The following is an 18,023-nucleotide window of genomic DNA, read 5'->3' on the forward strand; positions in this document are numbered from 1 at the left end:
AGAAAGTCAGAGTACAGCATAATAGTGCTGGGTTAGACAGGAACAGCCATCTGCATCAGGAAGGCCACCAGAGGGCAGAGGGAGATTAAGAGTGGTGCTGCTTCCTCAGGGCCAGCTGGAGTTACCAGTCAACAATGCCATCAGCTGCCATTCAATGAAACGGAACATGGTAACAATGAAGTGCCAGGGACAAAACAGAATAACTCAAACAGGTGCAGATCTTGAAACTAAACGCTTAAAGGTACAGCTCAAAGTACCTCTCCAGGCTCATCCCTCAGCCTTCCCCTGCTTGCTCTAAGCCTCGCCCTCTTACCATGTCTTTTCCTTCTTTCCCTCTGTCCTTCCTTCTCCCATATTCACTGAATATCAAAGCATTTAGCCAGAGCCTGGGAAGGTAAGGGAAAGATCCCTGTGGATGAGGTGGGGAGGAGCTAAGTGAGGGGCAATGTGTGTGTGTGGAATGGGTGTATCAAGTGTGACTGGCAAAGAGGACCACACCCCCAAGTCCTGGCGCTGGAGGAGTGTGCCTGGTTAGAAGAGCCAGGTGAAGCCCAGTGGGGCTGAAGATTGGTCAACAAGGGGGAGACTGGAAAAGCTGTGGCTGGAGAGAATGCCCTGACCATGTAGTTAGAGCATTTCTGAGACCATGGAAGGATTCTAAGTAGGTGAGAAGACCGTGCTGGATGGTGTGTGGAGGGGTTACTGGTGATCACGAGAAGACCTTCCATTAGGGAGGTGTTGTAGTACAGAGGAAAGATGGCTGCAGCCTGGACAAGGTGTGTGGATGAGAAGAAGGGAATAGGTATGGGTATATTTTGGAACTAGACTTCACTTTATAATTAATTAGATGCAAGGGGTGGGGTAAGAGAGATGGAGGGGTCAAATATGATTACCAGGTTTTGGATGTGAGCAATAATTACGAAGGAGCTGGTGGGGAGACTAAGGTCAATAATTCATTTTTTTTTTAGTCCTCATCTGAGGATATGTTTTTAAATTGATTTTTAGAGAGAGAGGAAGGGAGAGAAAGAGAGAGAGAAACATTGATGTGAGAGAGAAACATGGATCAGTTGCCTCCCATACACGCTCCAACTAGGGATTAAACCCGCAACCTAGGTATGTGCCCTGACCGGGAATCAAACCCTCAACCTTTTGCTGTACTAGATGACACTCCAACCAACTGAGCCACCTGGCCAGAGCTCAATAATTCCATTTTGAACAGGTTAAATTTGAGATGCCTAAGAGACAGCTGAAAGGAGGCATCAAATAGAAAATCCCATAGACTGTTCAGGAGTTCAGAAGGAAGGCCTGGAAATAGAAAATACAGTTAAAGCCATGGCCATGGATGAGATTACTCCAAGAAATAGTGCACAGTAATCAGAGAAGAGGGTCTAGGACCCAGCGGGAGGCACATCAATGTTTATGAGGAACATCGATGTTTATAGATCAGATAAAGGAAGTGAGCTGGGGAAGAGACTGAGATGGTACCAGGTATACCTGGAGGAAAACCTGAGGTGAGGTGTCAAGAAGGCCAGAGAGAGGCAGTGTTTCAAGGAGGGGGCGTTCAGCTGCTGAAAGCCAAGGGTCTAGGAATAGAAGGAATGTCAATTATCTGGTGATTCTAACAAGGTGGAGTCTCTGGGAACCTTAGCTAATGCAATTTCCCTGGGGTGATAGGAGCCCAGGCCAGCCTGGAGTGGGCTGAGGAGTGAACAGGGGTAAGGAAGGGGTGAGCCTGTGGAAAGGGACAGGTCGCTAGAGAAGGAGCTGCTGGGAAGGCGGTCCAGAAAACTTGTTTTAAGGTGGGCAGCACTAGAACAGGGTTGAATGCTAATTGATGGAGTGAGAGAAATCTGATGTAAGAGAAAGAGGAAGGTCAACTGATGGTGTCCAGTTCTTTGCTCCTGCCTTTCCCTTTGCCCGAGAGGCTCACCTGGCATAAATCCTTCACGGACCAGCTCAGATGTGACCGCTTCTGGGATGTCTACAAGACAAAACATTGTCTCCACCCACTCACGGCATGTTTATAGCTGGATTCTAGCTTTTATCATATATTAGTGAGAACGAAGACTCCCACAGAAGTGTCTGTACTCCAGTACTGTGCCTGACTCATGTATAGTAGGCCCTAAGAAGTGATTTTGAATGGACAGCTGCATGGGCGAGTGGATAAAATAGCAGAGTGGACATCACAGTGGTAGAGTAAGAACGATGGGGGCAGGGTGGTGTGTGTGTCAGACTCAATGAGAGAAGCTGCTAGTTCTCTTAGGGCTATTTCTCTTTTTTTTCCTTGCAGGAGTGGAACCCTGAAAGTTTCCAGACCCTCTTACGTTATCTGCCCCCAGAAAACTAGCTTAAAGGATCAGCACAATGTAGACAAAGAAACAGAAATGCAGACAGAGCCCTTGCTCTCATCAGCAGTCTGTCCTCACAGAAAGCCCGGAGGTCAGAGGTGAGGGAACAGGACTGGGGTGGAAGTCAGGAGAGGCACCCAAATTCCTTTCTTCCAGCACGTAGCTGGGATCCTCAGGTATTTTCTTATTTTTTTAATGACTAGCCCAGAAAAATCTTAGTTTATTTTACTTTTAATAAAGTTACACAAAACAATAAGTGGAAATTACTTGCACAAGCATACTGAAAATAATTTTTTCATCTTCACAATAACATCTTCATCTATTAAAATTAATAGGATTGGAATAAAAAATACAAGGAAGCCATAAACTTGACTTAATTGTTGAAACCTGCCAAAGTTCAGAGAGCCATTGGCAAAACAGACAACGCAGAAAATGCAAGAATTTGATATGTCAGATCTCAGTGACATTTCGGCTGCAGGAGTTATTTGGAGGTATTTTCTAATGAAGAGGAGAAGAAGACGCTGGAGCCCCTGGAATGTAAATATCAGATAAGATTAGGACCCTTCCTTTCCAGAGCTTCCATTTTTTTTCCTTCTAGAAGGAGTATCACATTCTTTCCCAGGAACTGGTTTCTGTCTTCTTAGTCCCTGAAGTTTATCTTCTTCTGTGGGAAGAACTTGCCTCCCATATTCTTTCTATGCCCCCATGTCAGCCCTCATCTCCAGCTTTGGGTCCCTCCCATGGCTCCTTTGGCTTGTACAGGGCCTGTGCTCCTGAACCTGGAGGGAGACCTTTTCTTTTCTTTTTTTTTTTTTTTTAATTGAATTAACTGGCTTGACACCAGTTAAAAAAACTATAACGGTTTCAGGTGCACAATTCTACAACACATGAGACCTTTCATTTTAATCATTACATAGACATCTCTTGGTTCAGGCTACAGGTTATTGATCCCTGCTATGGGCTTCTCTATCCTGTCTCTTCTAGAGCAGGTGCCATGACTGGGCCAATAAAAATGTCCATTTAAATAATCAGTGCCACCCACATATGGCGCCAGGTACCCCAAGTACTACAAAAACAACTTCAACGTGTGGTGCTAATGTGAGGTGTCCAGAGAAGGAGAGGACACCAGCAGCAGTGCTAGAGTTCAGGCTTCAGGGAGGACGTGTCATTCTTGCTAAGCCTCAAGGAAGGCGTGGGATGGAGGAAATAGAGGAGCATCAGTAAATAGAGGAAGTGGCAGGAGGCAGTTTAGAAAACACGTTTGGGGTCAGTTCAGGTGGAGCAGAGGGTTTAGAGAAGGAGGGGATTGGAGCATTAGGTAGGAAGACAAATATAGGGAGAGATGGAATGGAGGGGCAAGGAGAAAATTTTATACTTTCAACAATGGGAAGCCATCAAAGGTGTTTACAATGAAGGCAGGTGAGTGTTGAGAGGGGGACAGATGCAGATTTAAAGATAATTCTGGGAGCAAAGTGTGGACTGTTGTTCATGGGAGAGAAGTAAAGGTCCCGTGCTCTCTTTTCTCCCCCACTCTTTACCCTCAGCTGTTGCCGCGGCCTCAGCAGACCAGGAAGGAGACACTGTCCCTTATCTCCCAGTCTGGGATTCTCAGACCTTGTGTCTACACCTGGTGATTTTGTCCACAGTGGAACTTAGACCTCAAAGCCTTCCCTGTCTCCCAGGTAGCAGAAGATGGGATGAACTGTTCTGATCCCAGGGAGGAGCTCAGTTCACTGTGTGCTACCTGCCTTCTCCACGCTATCACCTCGGCCCAGCCCCGGAAGATGGGAGTGGAGTATGAAGGAGCTCAGGACAGAAATGCAAAAGCAAAGGAGATGGTTTGGAGTGAGCTCATCGGATCTGTGGGGACATCCTAGAGGCTCAGCTCACTCAAGAGGCTCCCCTGGATGTCTCCTTTCTCTCTTTGTGAGCCCCAGACTCAGGCCTCACTGACCTCCATCCCTCCTCATTCTTCCTCTCCTGCTCCAGAAGCCAGGGTTGGGAGACAAGGGGGGAGTCCACTGGATGCAGACCCACACTGATTCCTGGGTCTGAGAGAATGCCTCTGAGGAGGGGGGATGGAGACAATGGCTTTTCTTGTGAGGGTGTTGGCTGAGCTCTTTGATTTACTTCTATCCAGGGATATCTCTCTGGGAATCTGGGACTGGACCATTTGGAGCTGCTATTATTGGAAGGGAAATAACATTTAACAGGAGTGCTAGGATTCCAGACCTTTGAGTCTTCATTCATCCCCACCCTCGCTGTTCCCACTTGTCTTTCTTCACGTCCTGCTCCCCCGACCCATCCCACTTCTCTTTCAGGACAGGGCTGGGAAGATGGGGGATGCCAGCCTCAGCTCTGAGCTTAGTGCAAGAGTGCTGTCTGTAGGCCCTTCAGTCTTAAGGCAGAGGTGCAATCTGGCCTCTGTGTGGCTCAGGAAATTATATTTATATATATATATCTCATGCTTCCAAATGTGGGCCAGGGTAGATATTTTCATGATTAAACAGTGTCCCCACTTCTGTGATCCCCAGGTCCCCTCCAAAAATGGACCCTGCTTTACTTCTGGAAGGAGAGTATTCATGGACCAAAGCAGGTAACTCCTCAAGACCTTACTCATGGTGCTCCCATCACCACTCCTGCCCATCCTCTGCCCTCTACATTCCACTCATCCTTACCTATCAACATGTGCCCACCTCCTCCAGGAAGGCCCTTCCTCTGCCTGTCCTTCTCTGTAACCCTCAGTGCACCTCTCTTCTCTGGCGACAAAGCAGAGCAGACTCTGTGGGACCTTAGCCCCTGTAGATGGGTCAGCCCACTTCACACTCCTCCAGGACAGCAGCTGCATTCCCCCTCCACTCCAGAGGGGAGTGAGGACTCAAACTACTCCATTAACCCCTGCCAGCCCTTGTCACCACTAAACTCCCACTGATTATATTCTGCTCTTTGGTATACAATTTGCATTTTATGTTTTATGTGCACAAATGACTATAAGTTCCCCTCCCTTAACATCCAGGCACCCAGGAGAATATTTCTGCTTTCCACCCAGGGTCCTGGGCCCCAACACCTCCTTAAAGACTGGGAGTTCCTGCCTTATTGTCTTCTAGACCTGTCCCAGGGATGGAATTAGATGAAATTGTCACTTGGGAAGCTGGCAAATGCTCTACAAATACCAGGCCTCTCTGGAGGTCCAGCTTATGGAATCCCAGATCCTTTGAATGGGCAAGGACCACATGGCCGTCTGCTCTGACTCCCTGCCCAGTGCCCAAACCTGGGACTGCCTCTCTGGGGTGAGGATGAGGCAGGCAGCCCTCCTGACTGTAGGACAACATTTTAGGACGTCCTTCGTTTGAGCAGAAATCTGCCTCCTGCAGCTTCCACACTTTGGTCTGGTTGTACCCCTGGGAGTCACAGAGATTAGGTCTGATTTCTCTTCTCCTAGATGACAGTCCTTTAGGATATTTGACGTCACAGAGAGTGGGAAGGAACTGAGAGTTGAAGGCTAAGTCTACATTTTGTTGACGAGGAAGACTGGGACCAGAGAGGAAAGGACAGTGTTATGGTTGCAGAGTGAGTCCGTCTGACCTGGCCTAGGTCTCCTAACACCACCCAGGGCACATTTCTTACCCAACAAGCTTCCTTTTCTCAAGGCCAAACTCTCCCCCTCTGAAATCTGACTTTAATCTACTCAGTCCAATTTGCTTCTAATTGCAAATGCACATTATCTTCCTGCTTGAGTTCACCCTGTAATTTAAGCATTGTCTTGCTCCCCGGGGCGTAGATAGCACAAAGTGGTCAAGAAACACTGGATAAAGGAACAATCAAAGTAGCCGATACCCACTGAGTTCCTTCCGTGTGCTACACGCTTCACTTCTTTCATCCCCAACCAGAGCTTCACTTAAATGTTGAAGGAAACAGGTGAGGAGATGAGAATGTAGTCTGGCCCCTGGAAGAGGTGAAGCCCTATCTCCTGGGCCGCTGCCATACCCCTGTGCTGCTCTTGTCAAAGCATTGAAACACTGTGCTGTGTCCCAGTCAGTAGATAGTCACTGCCCGAGCTGGCCAAGTCCCCCCACGCCATCTTGTTTTCCTGCCAGCAGCTCTGAGGAGCAGGCATTCAAGCTTGAAATCCTTTTGCTGTAAAACTTAAACCTGGGCTTTGCTGTCAGTCCACAATCCCTTCACCCTAACCCGTGGGTCCGGATGACTCTTGGGATTCAGAATCTTTTAGATTTCAGAAAGGACACGTAGTGCATATACTGTGTAAGGGAAACCACAGTGAGGCTTGAGGTGGCACCTGGAATCATGGAATCAGACATGAATATTTCTGCAATGAAATGGATCAACAGTCACACTAAGTGGAATATGTGAAAACTATAAATAGCCTCATGGAAGTGAATTACAAATAACTTTTGGTCTTTAGCGTTTTCTGGAGTTTGGAATTGTTGGATAAAAGACGGAACAATATGATACTGCCTTTAAATTTATTTTTCTTTTATATAAAACAAAAATTGCATTTTGTTATGTATTTATTAAAGACAATCATTTATAGTTCATAAAAAATATTGCCCTGATATACACAAAAATTTCCTGATAATGGTAATTAAAAACAGCTACTCCCACCCCCCTTGTGTCCACACCAATATTCAATCTAGATTGGTTTAATCTTGAAGTGTAATCCAATAAGACTAAAGACCAAACACTTCAGGTCCTGGACAAGATAATAAAATACTTGTAAGCTTTCTGGGTCCTTGGATTGATTGACATCAACAAGGGAACCAATTTTTGATGCTGTGAAAGAAATGTGTTCATCTCCAATGACGATTTCAAGCTCCTGCAGACCCACTCGGTCAGGGGGAGGCCACAAAGCATCATCCTCTTTGGTAATTTCACTATCATCAATTATCCTCTTTAGTTCCTCCATCGCACTCTATGTACGTAGCCTCTTTTCTGATCATGACATCATTTTTGTAATTGCTGTTGTTGGCATATTTCATTTCCCACCCGGTTGGAACTCAAATTCCAGAAATTCATGGCCAAACTTGCCCTTGTGACCCCTGTAGTAATGCAGATAAAAGTCACTCTCCATGGCTATAATATTGCCTTAAATATATATATATATATATTCATTGATTTCAGAGAGGAAGGGAGGGGGAGAGAGAGATAGAAACATCAATGATGAGAGAGAATCATTGAATGGCTGCCTCTTGCATGCCTCACACAGGAGATCAAACCTGCAACCCAGGCATGTGCCCTGACCGGGAATTGACCCTCAACCACTGAGCCACACTGGCTGGGCAATACTGCCTTTTAAGGATGAATTGTGTATTACTTGATGGAAGCCTGAATAAGCCAGAGAGCTTGCTGGGAAGGGTTAGGGTGGGGTGATGGAGTCCTGGAAGTGGGTGGCACATGAGAGACAGCTCCAGGGAACCCCAGGAAGGCTTTGATTGAACCAGGGCTGTGACTGTCCAGCTATCCTTAGCCCTGCCAACACAGGGACCTGGTAACTCTGAGGAGCAGAGTGTGGCTGGGCCTGGTGCCAGACAGGACTCAAGGCAGTGCCAAGGCAGGCAGCAGGCAGCAGGCCTTTGAGACCCTGGCTGGGCAGAGCCATGTTCTGCAGGCAGAATGTCACCTTCTTTTTAGGCCTGGGCCTTGGGGGCAGCTGGAGGGTTGGCATCCTGGATAGTAGCAGCAGGGACAGACCTTTAGTTATTGTTTTTGGCCCAGCTTAGCCCCACCTATGCCCCTGCTACTCCTGCCAGCTCAAGGTTATCTCCATGGTGATGAACTGCCTGAGGCTTGCCATTTGCCCACTCATTCTTTCTTTTCCCTGCTACTGCCAAGAGCAGACTCAGATTCTCTGGGGCCCTAGTCACTCAATGAACATGTATTTATTGAGTACCTACTATGTGCTACAGTTGAGCCTTAGGGGCTTTGTTCTCTTTATTCATTCAAGTGCAATGTACACCTCTCTCACTGCACAAGTCCTAGCATCCCCCAGGTGCCACTCGAATCATGATCACCATCCTTGCTTTGAACACCTATAGCAGTGGTTCTCAACCTTGGCTGCACATTAGAATCACCTGGGAATCTTTTTAAAATCCTGATTTCTGGGCCTCATCCTCCGGAAATTCTGTTTCTTTCTTATGGGGTGGGGCCACAACATTAGTAACAAAGAAACAGAATTTCCGGAGAATGAGGCCCAGAAATCAGGATTTTAAAAAGATCCCCAGGTGATTCTAATGTGCAGCCAAGGTTGAGAACCACTGACCTATAGCATTGACTGCTGTGCTATTCGTTGACACTAAATTCACTTTGTGACCTTTCTTATGTCCTCATCTTATGTTTTATGGTTTGAATTTTTGTTTGAACATTCTGTGTTTTGAATCAGTTAGGGCTAACCTGCCCCTCCTTCCTTGAACATGTGTGGAATGCAGGGATGACCCCTTCAAAGGTGAGGTAAAAATGATGCTTGGGGCCTTTAAACATTTGCCCTGAGCATTCTTAAAGGACAGTGAGATTTACAGTTTAGCACCTTCCCATTGCAAAGGCTATTTAAGTACCGAGGGAGGCTTCAGTGATTTCTGTGCCTGGGACATTTAAAAAAAATACAAGGCAGTGATGCCCGGCCAGTGGGCATGACTCAGTGCTTGAGCATTGACCTATGAACGAACAGTGGTCGGCAAACGGAGGCTCGCGAGCCACATGCGGTCTTTGGCCCCTTGAGTGTGGCTCTTCCACAAAATACTGACTTCTGCGCATGGGCCATGAAATTTCAATGGCACTGTACATGCGCACCCACATGTGGTATTTTGTGGAAGAGCCACACTCAAGGGGCCAAAGACCGCATGTGGCTCATGAGCCGCAGTTTGCCAACCACTGAACTAGGAGGTCACAGTTTGATTACCAGTCAGGACACATGCCAGGGTTCTGGGCTTGATCCGCAGTCGGGGTCATGCAGGAGGTTAGCCAATTAATGATTCTCTCTCATCACTCATATTTCTATATTCCTCTTCCTCTTCCTTCTTCTCTGATAGCAATAAAAAATATTTAAAAAAGAAAAAATGGTAGCAACTCCCTTACATGAGCTTAGTATCTGTTCTACATGCTTTAATATTCATTCAATAGCTTTTGTAACATACAGGTTTTTCCTATGGCTAGAACAGTGGTTCTCAACCTTGGCTGCACATTAGGATCACCTGGGAATCTTTTTAAAATCCTGATTTCTGGGCCCCATCCTCCGGAAATTCTGTTTCTTTGTTATGGGGTGGGCCCACAACATTAGTAACAAAGAAACAGAATTCCGGGTGGATGAGGCCCAGGAATCAGGATTTTAAAAAGATTCCCAGGTGATTCTAATGTGCAGCCCAGGTTGAGAACCACTGGGCTAGAATGACTTATAGGGTCTGTTGGAAAGCCCCTGGAATTTCTTAAAGTTGTGAGGGGTGTGAAGTGGGGCCAAACACCGAGGACGTTCAGCCATCCTCCCACTAGGTTCTATTTCTTGGTACAAAGAGGGAGGAGTTACAAAGAAATATTCCTATTGACGTTGTAAAAGAACCCTGTAGGTCACGGCTGGTGTGACTCAGGTGCTTGGGTATTGCCTCATGCAATGAAAGGTTGCAGGTTCTAGTCCCACTCAGGGCACATGCCTGGGTTTCTGGCTTGATTCCCGGCAGAGGGCATGCAGGAGTCAGCTGATCCTTGTTTTGCTCTCACATAGATATTTTTCTCTCTCTCTCCCTCTCCCTTGCTCTTTCTCAAAAAAAAACAATAAGAAAATCTTTAAAAAAAAAATCCTTCTACTCTTCTTCTTCCTCCTTCCCTTAGGTGTGCTGCATATAGAGCCCCATCCTGGTAGGTTATATTCTCATGTATGTATTCATTCATTCACTCATTCATTTTAAAGCTAGTGAGAGCTGATTGTTAAATTCAGGAATTTTTCTTGCCAGAATTAAATCACTAATAGCGTGAAATTGACCACAGTGGGAGTATTTACACCATGAAAATTGGCAAATGCTGTAGATCAGGGAGACTTCATTTTGTCTCAAAAACAGTTCCCCCTACTGTTTAATGGTGATTTAACATATGCTGAAACTGCTAAGTCCCAGGTGTACAACAGTGAGCAATATAGCCTAGTTTCTGCTGACAGGGAACTTATAGTTTAGCACTGCATTGTCCAGTATGGTAACCATTAGCCACTTGCCACTACTGTGGCTACTTAAATGTAAATTAAATGACTTAAATATAGTAAAAAAATTTATTTCCTCAGGCATGCTAGCCATATTTTAGGCGCTCAATAGCCACTTGTGATTAGTGGCTACCATGATGGATAGTACAGATATAGTATATATTCCATTACTGCAGGAAGTTTTATTATTCTATTGGATACTGTGTAGAAGCAGGAGAAGGAGGAAGAGGAACAGACAAGGCAAATGGGTCATATATGCAGACTCAGACTAGACCTTCAAAATGAGAGAACCAAGTGCTCGAGACGGTGGCTTTTAAACTTTTTTGATTAAAATCTGCAGTCATATCTATCTATCTATCTATCTATCTATCATCTATCTATCTATCATCTATCTATCATCTATTTCTATCAAGAGTTTCATGAAACAGTGTAATAGTAGTATTCACTCTTACCACCTGGGAGGCAGTCTGGTCTAGTTGTTCTACCCTACTCTACTTATTTCATTAAAAATATATTTATATACTGGTTAGTCAACTCTTTCTGCTCATACCCCTCAGTTTGAAAAAGACTGCTTAGATATTAGTGGGGTGGGGCATACTGATGTGGGTAGAGAATAGAAGAGTGATGAGGTGAGGGAGGCTTCCTAGAAAGAATTGCAGTGGCTTTTGGAAGGAAAAGAGGGAAAGGAATAGCTGTAAGTCTGGCAAAGGGAAATAACTTGGGGGAGATCATGGGCCACAAGGGACTGAAATTCACTCTCCACCCCTGGGTGCCTCCGCATTCCTCCCACCTTTGGCTCCCCAACCGTTTTATCTGGCCTTGAATGTAAATCATTAGCTCTAGCAGTGGAAATAAGCAGGACTCAAACACAGGCATGTGTGGGAACGGCCTTAAGGAAGCTCAACAATGTAAATGATTGTCTTCAGATTGCTGAGGAGGGAGTGATGGAGAAAAGCCAGCCAGTTAGACCCTGTTTTCTGGGGGCAAGGGGTGGGAGGTGGGGTGGCGGGGGGAGGGGGGCGCGGGGAGAGGGTTCAGGGAGAATTCTGTGTGCTTTAGGCTCAGGGCATTATAATGCCTTAGAATCCCCAGAAGTTTACCTTCAATTCCTCCTGCTACAGTCATTTCATCATTTTTTTTACAGAAAAAAATTATTTTAAATCTTCACCCAAAGGTATTTTTCCATTGATTTCTAGAGAGAGTGGAAGGGGGCAGTGGAAGGGAAAGAAACATCGACGTGAGAGAAACACACTGATTGGTTGCCTCCCGCATGCACCCCTACCGGGGCCCTGGGAACCTGCAACCAAGGTACCTGCTCTTGAATGGGTATCGAACCTGAGCCCTTTGGTCTATGGGCTGTTGCTCTAACCACTGAGCAAACAGGCCAGGGCTACAGGAAAAATTTTTACTGTATATCAAGATATGCCTTTTCTCAACTTATTTTTAATTGTTTTTATCAAAACTGAATAGATACAAAAGAGTAATTATACCATGTGTATAAGGTATAATGAATTACAGTAAAATTGACAACCACCCAGCCACCACCTAGGAAAAGAAATAGACTGTTTTGAGCATTTTTGAAATCTTCCAGGTGCCATTTCATGATGTCATACTGCTCCTTCCTGGAGGAAACCTCTACTCTAAATTTTGGGTTATCATTCCCTTCCTTTTCCTTGCAGTTTGTCACATATGTTGATATCTGTAGTTTAGTTTTGAATGTTTTGAGTTGATATAAATGAAATCACTGAATTCTTTAGCAACTTGAATTTTTCACTCAATATTATTTTCTGAGATGCATCCAACCTGAAATGTGTAGCTATATTTTATTCTTTTCCACTGCTGTGTAATATTGCTATATTATTTAAAGAAAACACACCCATAAGAGGAAAACTTGGCTCTAAAATGACATGTATCTTCAGTATTTGTTGTTTAAGAGTACCTCTATCTTCATTTCCATTTTAAGCTGATGGCTCAACTGTATCTTTTCATTTTCTCATGGTTAGTGCTGGTAGGAGGGCTCTGCTCCACATGGCCATTCAGGTACAGCCCCTTTCTCTCCTGTGGCTCCATTCTCCAGGTTCTAGAAATTCTTTCCATCTTGCCTATAAGTGGAGAAAGAGTGGAAGATCCATTTCATCATGTTCTGACCAGGGCCTTTGGGAAAAACAGACTTCCAACCCCCTAGGATCACTGTGATTCTAATTCCTTGAGATCTTCTTGTGTAGAAAACTCTTTCCCAGCTCATCCCGGGCAGGTAGGGCCAGCAGGGGAGCAAATCCTATACAGATTTTGCTTGGGGCTCCCTCTACACAGATTAGAATAATAACCACTCAGGTATGAAATCTTATGGAGGGGGAGTTCTGTGTAACTCTAGAGGGCAGAGCTGAGTTTAGAAGGTTAGAAGGAGGCAGGTTTTCACCCAGTAGGAGAAATAACATTCTAATAACGAGAGTGCCCAATTGACACTATCTAGACTCACTTAAAACTTATCTTAAAGTCTTCACACAGGGGCCTGACATCAAGGAGGCTATAAATAAAATTCCTATCTCGAGAGACCAAATTTGAACCATTCATTCATTCCACACATAGTTATTGAACACCTATTCTATACACTGTGCTAGGTGCTGGGGTGACATCTGAGTACAAACGACAAAAGTCCCTAATCTCCTGGATCTGACCTAGGTGGTGGGTGGGAGAGCAGCAAGATAAGCGTGGAGTGAGTTGGAAGCCCTCCCACAATTCCAGGATTATAGAATGTGTGGAACTTTATGGAACGTCATGACTCATTTCCAATTGCATTTTTTTCCCAGGTTGATTGTCACAACCCTTAAAATAGGGCAGGCCAGGCCAGTGTCTTGTGTCTATAAGTGTATGCTCAAGAAAGGAAAATCTTTATTTCATTCATGGGGGAAAAAAAAGAAAGAGGCCCAGGGGGTGGCTGACTCAGGGTCATGAAGGTAGGGACAGGGCTGGGGCAAGGACTCAGATTTTAGAGCTGCCCAGCTTTGCTCACTCTGGTGTGTGACTCAGACCAGGTGAGGTCAGAACATCCCTCTGCTGACTTCCTGTCACCAAGGAGAGATAAGGGTTGGGAGAGGGGAGAGGCACCTGGGCCGAGGTGAGGGGACTGATATCTCATTCCTGTGGACCGGTGAGCATAACCAGATTGTGACAGGACTTCAGAGAGGCAGGGAGAAAGAGGCAGTTATGGAACCTGGGAAGAGGACTCTGAATTCTGGTGCTTAAGTACTTATAATGATATCAAGCCTTACACAGCATTTAGTGTGGGCTAGACAGGCTCCTAAAAGCTTTGCATATGTTAATTCATTGAATCCTCCCAACAACCCCAAGAAGCAGGCACTCTTTTTAGCTCTGTTTTAGGAACCAGGAAAGGAACGCACTGGCAGATGAAGAGCCTGCCCCCAGGGGTTTGAGCCCAGCAGTCTAGGTCGAAGTCTGCCTCTAGGAGGTGCTGGCCTCCGCCACTCCTGGGTGTGGAGCCCATCCTCACTCCCCATTTCCTCGCAGCAGACACCTGGCCAGCCCGTTGCCCTGCCATCTGCTGCACCCCCTCCAACCTGGTCACGCCCAAGGCCTCGTCCAAGGTCGCATTCCTCGGGGGCGGTGCTGAGGGGTGAAGAGGAACTGCAAGAACAAAAAGAAGCTTTGTGTTGGGGTGGGAATCCCCTGAAAGCCACAGCCAAGGTGGGAATCGGAAGGGTGAGGGGAGGAATCCAGAAAAGGTGCCAAAGTCCTGGAGCGCGGGGCGCACAGGGTGAGGTTGGTTCAGCCAGAGTGGAGACGGGCAGGAAGCGGGACCCTGGATCCCCAAAATTCTCTTTACAGAAACCTCTGGAATTGGAGAAGCTGCTCCTGGCTCTGCACTGTCCGCCGTCTCGGCTCATTTCCTGAGCCAACCGCGTGGGGAAGCTGAATTCTTGCCGGCTCCCCACTTACTTTCTGCGGCGTCTTTACACCCTGGGCACTCACAATGCACCCGAAGGGTGCTGACGCCACCGACCCCGTGCGCCCACATGGGTTCGGCAGGCGGCGCTTGAGTGTCCCCAGCCCTGCGGGCCCAGGGCCTACCCCACTTCCAGTGGCCTCACAGAGTCTGGGGCTGGGACTCAGGGCAGGGCCGCCCCTTCACAGCATCCCACTAGCTGGAAAAGTCTCCTGGTTTCCAGTTTGTCCTGGGACTTGTTAATGTAAAAAAACCACTGAAACCTGTAAAGAATTTTTGTGAGTTTATTTGAGCCAAACTGTGACATATGTCGGGAAGCAGAACCTCAACAAATTGAGATAATGCTCCGGAGAATGGCGGGTTACGTCTGTATTTATACAGTGCAATCAAAGGAAAGGGATGTAGGTGGGTTACATGAAATCCATTGGTGATATACTAGAAAGGTGGGAGAAAGCAAAGCCGGGGGGAGGGGGGCCCCCCTGGGATTGGATAAAAAGTAAAATGATGGGCACATGCTTAGGTGGGTGCAGGAACAATTAACATGATAATGAAGGAATTTGTGGTATCTGTCCTGGCACCCAGCACATTTAGTTGTGCCCCAGGGGCTGCAGAAAAAGGGAAGTTACAAGTTACCCAGACATTTCAAGGGTATGTTATCATAGATGCAAAAAAGACAGTCTCAGTTAAGGTAAAGGTCGACCTTGTCAGTGAAGATACTGGCCTAGGACGTAACTGCCCACCATAACTGCTTTTAGTTAAAGTTTAATTTCAGACCATCCTTAGTGGTTACTTTAGGAAATCGAATCCAGCATTACACTAGAACAGTGATGGCGAACCTTTTGAGCTAGGCGTGTCAGCATTTTGAAAAACCCTAACTTAACTCTGGTGCCGTGTCACATATAGAAATTTTTTGATATTTGCAACCATAGTAAAACAAAGATTTATATTTTTGATATTTATTTTATATATTTAAATGCCATTTAACAAAAAAAAATCAACCCCCAAAATGAGTTCGTGTGTCACCTCTGACACGCGTGTCATAGGTTCGCCATCACTGTTATAGATCTTCTGGAAGTAGTGCACCGAATGAGTTTCCTACAGACATTCCAGAGACCAAAGAAAACTTCAAATTATTCAGACACGTCTCCTTTGTTGGCTGTCCTGGCCATGGTATTTTGATGGCTATGATGCTGAACAGTGCAGCAGTGATGGCTGCAACTCTCCTGTTGGTAACTGGAAATGTCCTCAGCCTCAGACTTCTGAACACCTGGTTGCTATAGAAATCATGAAAATGAAGCATATTTTAATTCTACAAAATAAAATTGATGTGGTAAAAGAAAGCCAGGCTAAAGAACGTTATGAACAACAGATCCTTGCATTTGTACAAGGTACAGTAGCAGAAGGAGCTCCTGTTATTCCAATTTCTGCTCAGCTGAAATATAATATTGAAGTTGTCTGTGAAGTTGAAAACTCAAAAATCTATGTGAGTGTTTACTAGTAAAGCTGTAAAGAAACTCTAGTGCCCCCAAGGGTCTATTTCAGAACCCCGACTTATTGTTATTAGATCCTGGCTGTGAGGTTGATGACCTTGAGGGGTGTGTGGCTGGTGGCAGAATTCTAAAAGGAGTGTCAAAGGTGGGCCAGGAGATAGAAGTCAGACCTGGTATTATTTCCAAAGATAGTGAAGGAAAGAAAACTCATGTAAACTGATCTTTTCCAAAATTGTATCACTGTTTGTGGAACATAATGATCTTCAGTATGCTGCTCCAGGAGGCCTGATTGGAGTTGGAACAAAAATTGACCCCACTTTGTGCGGGGCTGATAGAATGGTGGGGCAGGTCCATGTGCAGTTGGAGCTTTACCTGAGGCCTTCACAGAATTGACAATCTCCTATTTCCTGCTTAGACGGCTTCTAAGTGTATGTACTGAAGGAGCAAAGAAAGCAGAAAAGGTGCAAACATTATCCAAGAGTGAAGTGCCCATGGTGAACAAAGGATCCCTGGCTACTAGAGGAAGAGTTAGTGCAGTCAAAGCTGATTGGGCAAAATCATTTTGGTGAATCCTGTGGGTGCAGAAGTAGGAGAAAAAATTGTCATTAGCTGAAGAGTTGAGGAATATTGGTGTTTAATTGGTTGGGGTAAAAAATAAGAAGAGGGGTAACAATCAAGCCAACAGCAGACAATGACTAAAGAATTTCAGTGAAATAGTACATTTGGATAAAGGCAGCTTTTCCCTTAATAACCTACAGGTGTATTTTCAAAGCAATACTGGGGAATGGATTTCACAACTCATAACTTTGGTAGTAGTTGCTATTCTCATTTTTTGGTGAGGAAAATTTAACCTCTAATACTAAAATAAGATCTATAATAAATGCAAAAATTGGCATAATGTTGGATTGAATCTACCAGAAATTAATCATTCTCCAATAATGTCTACTATATATATCAAGGCAGGTTTGAAATAAAACTATTTGCTACAGCCAGCTTTTGCTGTAGCACACATATCACATAACCTGTTTGAAAATAAGTTTTTTTTCCCTTTTATCTTCATGATTCATCTTTGAGTAGCTCTAGGCTTGAAGTGTTGTTATATCAGTAAAAACTTGAAGACACAATTTCTTGAAGACCAGCTTCCCTTTGCCTTATATTTTATGTTGCTTTACTTTTGCAATTTTGAGTGAATAGAAATTAATGTATTCTACTAAATTTATCTTTTAGAGCGTGCAAACAAAAACGAAACAAAAGGATAAAAGCCCTGGCCGGGTGGCTCAGAGTGTTGGCCTGTGCCCCGGAGGGTCTCAGTTTTGATTCCCAGTCAAGGGTATGTATCTGGGTTTCAGATCTGATCCCCACCCCCGGTCAGTTTGTGTGTGGAAGAAAACCAATTGATATTTCTCTCTCTCTCTCTCTCTCTCTCTCTCTCTCTCTCTCTCTTTCTCTCTCTCTCTCTCTCTCTCCCTTCTCTCTCCCTCTTCCCTTCCCCCTTCCCTTCCTCCCTGTCTAAAACCAATGGAAAAATATCCTCACTCCTCTGGTGAGGATTAAAAAAAAAAGAAAGAAACGGTTTCGGCTTTGATTCCTGGTCAAGGCACATATCTAGGTTGTGGGTTTGATCCCTGGTTGGGGCACATATGGGAGGCAACCGATCAATGTTTCTCTCACATCAATGTTTCTCTCTCTCAAAATCAATAATGATAATAATAAAAAAAACATATCCTCCAGTGAGGATTAAAAAACCAAAAATCAAACAAAGAAAAACAACTACTAAGAAAACATCTCTTACATGTGTATTTCTCAATATTGCAGTGAAGGGAACATTCCCTAGGGACTCTTAGAGAAATATTTAGGAGCAAGTGAGTGGATTGTATGTGATAAATATGCTCCAACACATCCCTCTCCCTCATTCTTTGGATTCCTTCCTCTGAATCATGCTGTCAGACTTCTGGTAACTCAGCTTCATTTATTGTATGCCACTACTGAGTCCAGGTTTTAGCCAGTCAATGAAAGAAAGAGGT

The 18,023-nt window shown here is 45.1% G+C and overlaps 2 pseudogenes; one reads left to right on the forward strand and one right to left on the reverse strand.

Moving 5' to 3' along the window:
• Positions 1-6,960: 6,960 nt before the first annotated feature.
• LOC118651586 lies at positions 6,961-7,437 on the reverse strand (annotated as a pseudogene).
• A 5,136-nt stretch (positions 7,438-12,573) lies between these two features.
• Positions 12,574-16,698, forward strand: LOC118650668 (annotated as a pseudogene).
• Positions 16,699-18,023: the final 1,325 nt, after the last annotated feature.

The sequence above is a fragment of the Myotis myotis genome, unplaced genomic scaffold (assembly GCF_014108235.1).
Source record: "Myotis myotis isolate mMyoMyo1 unplaced genomic scaffold, mMyoMyo1.p scaffold_m19_p_3, whole genome shotgun sequence".
Classification (NCBI taxonomy): Eukaryota; Metazoa; Chordata; class Mammalia; order Chiroptera; family Vespertilionidae; genus Myotis; species Myotis myotis.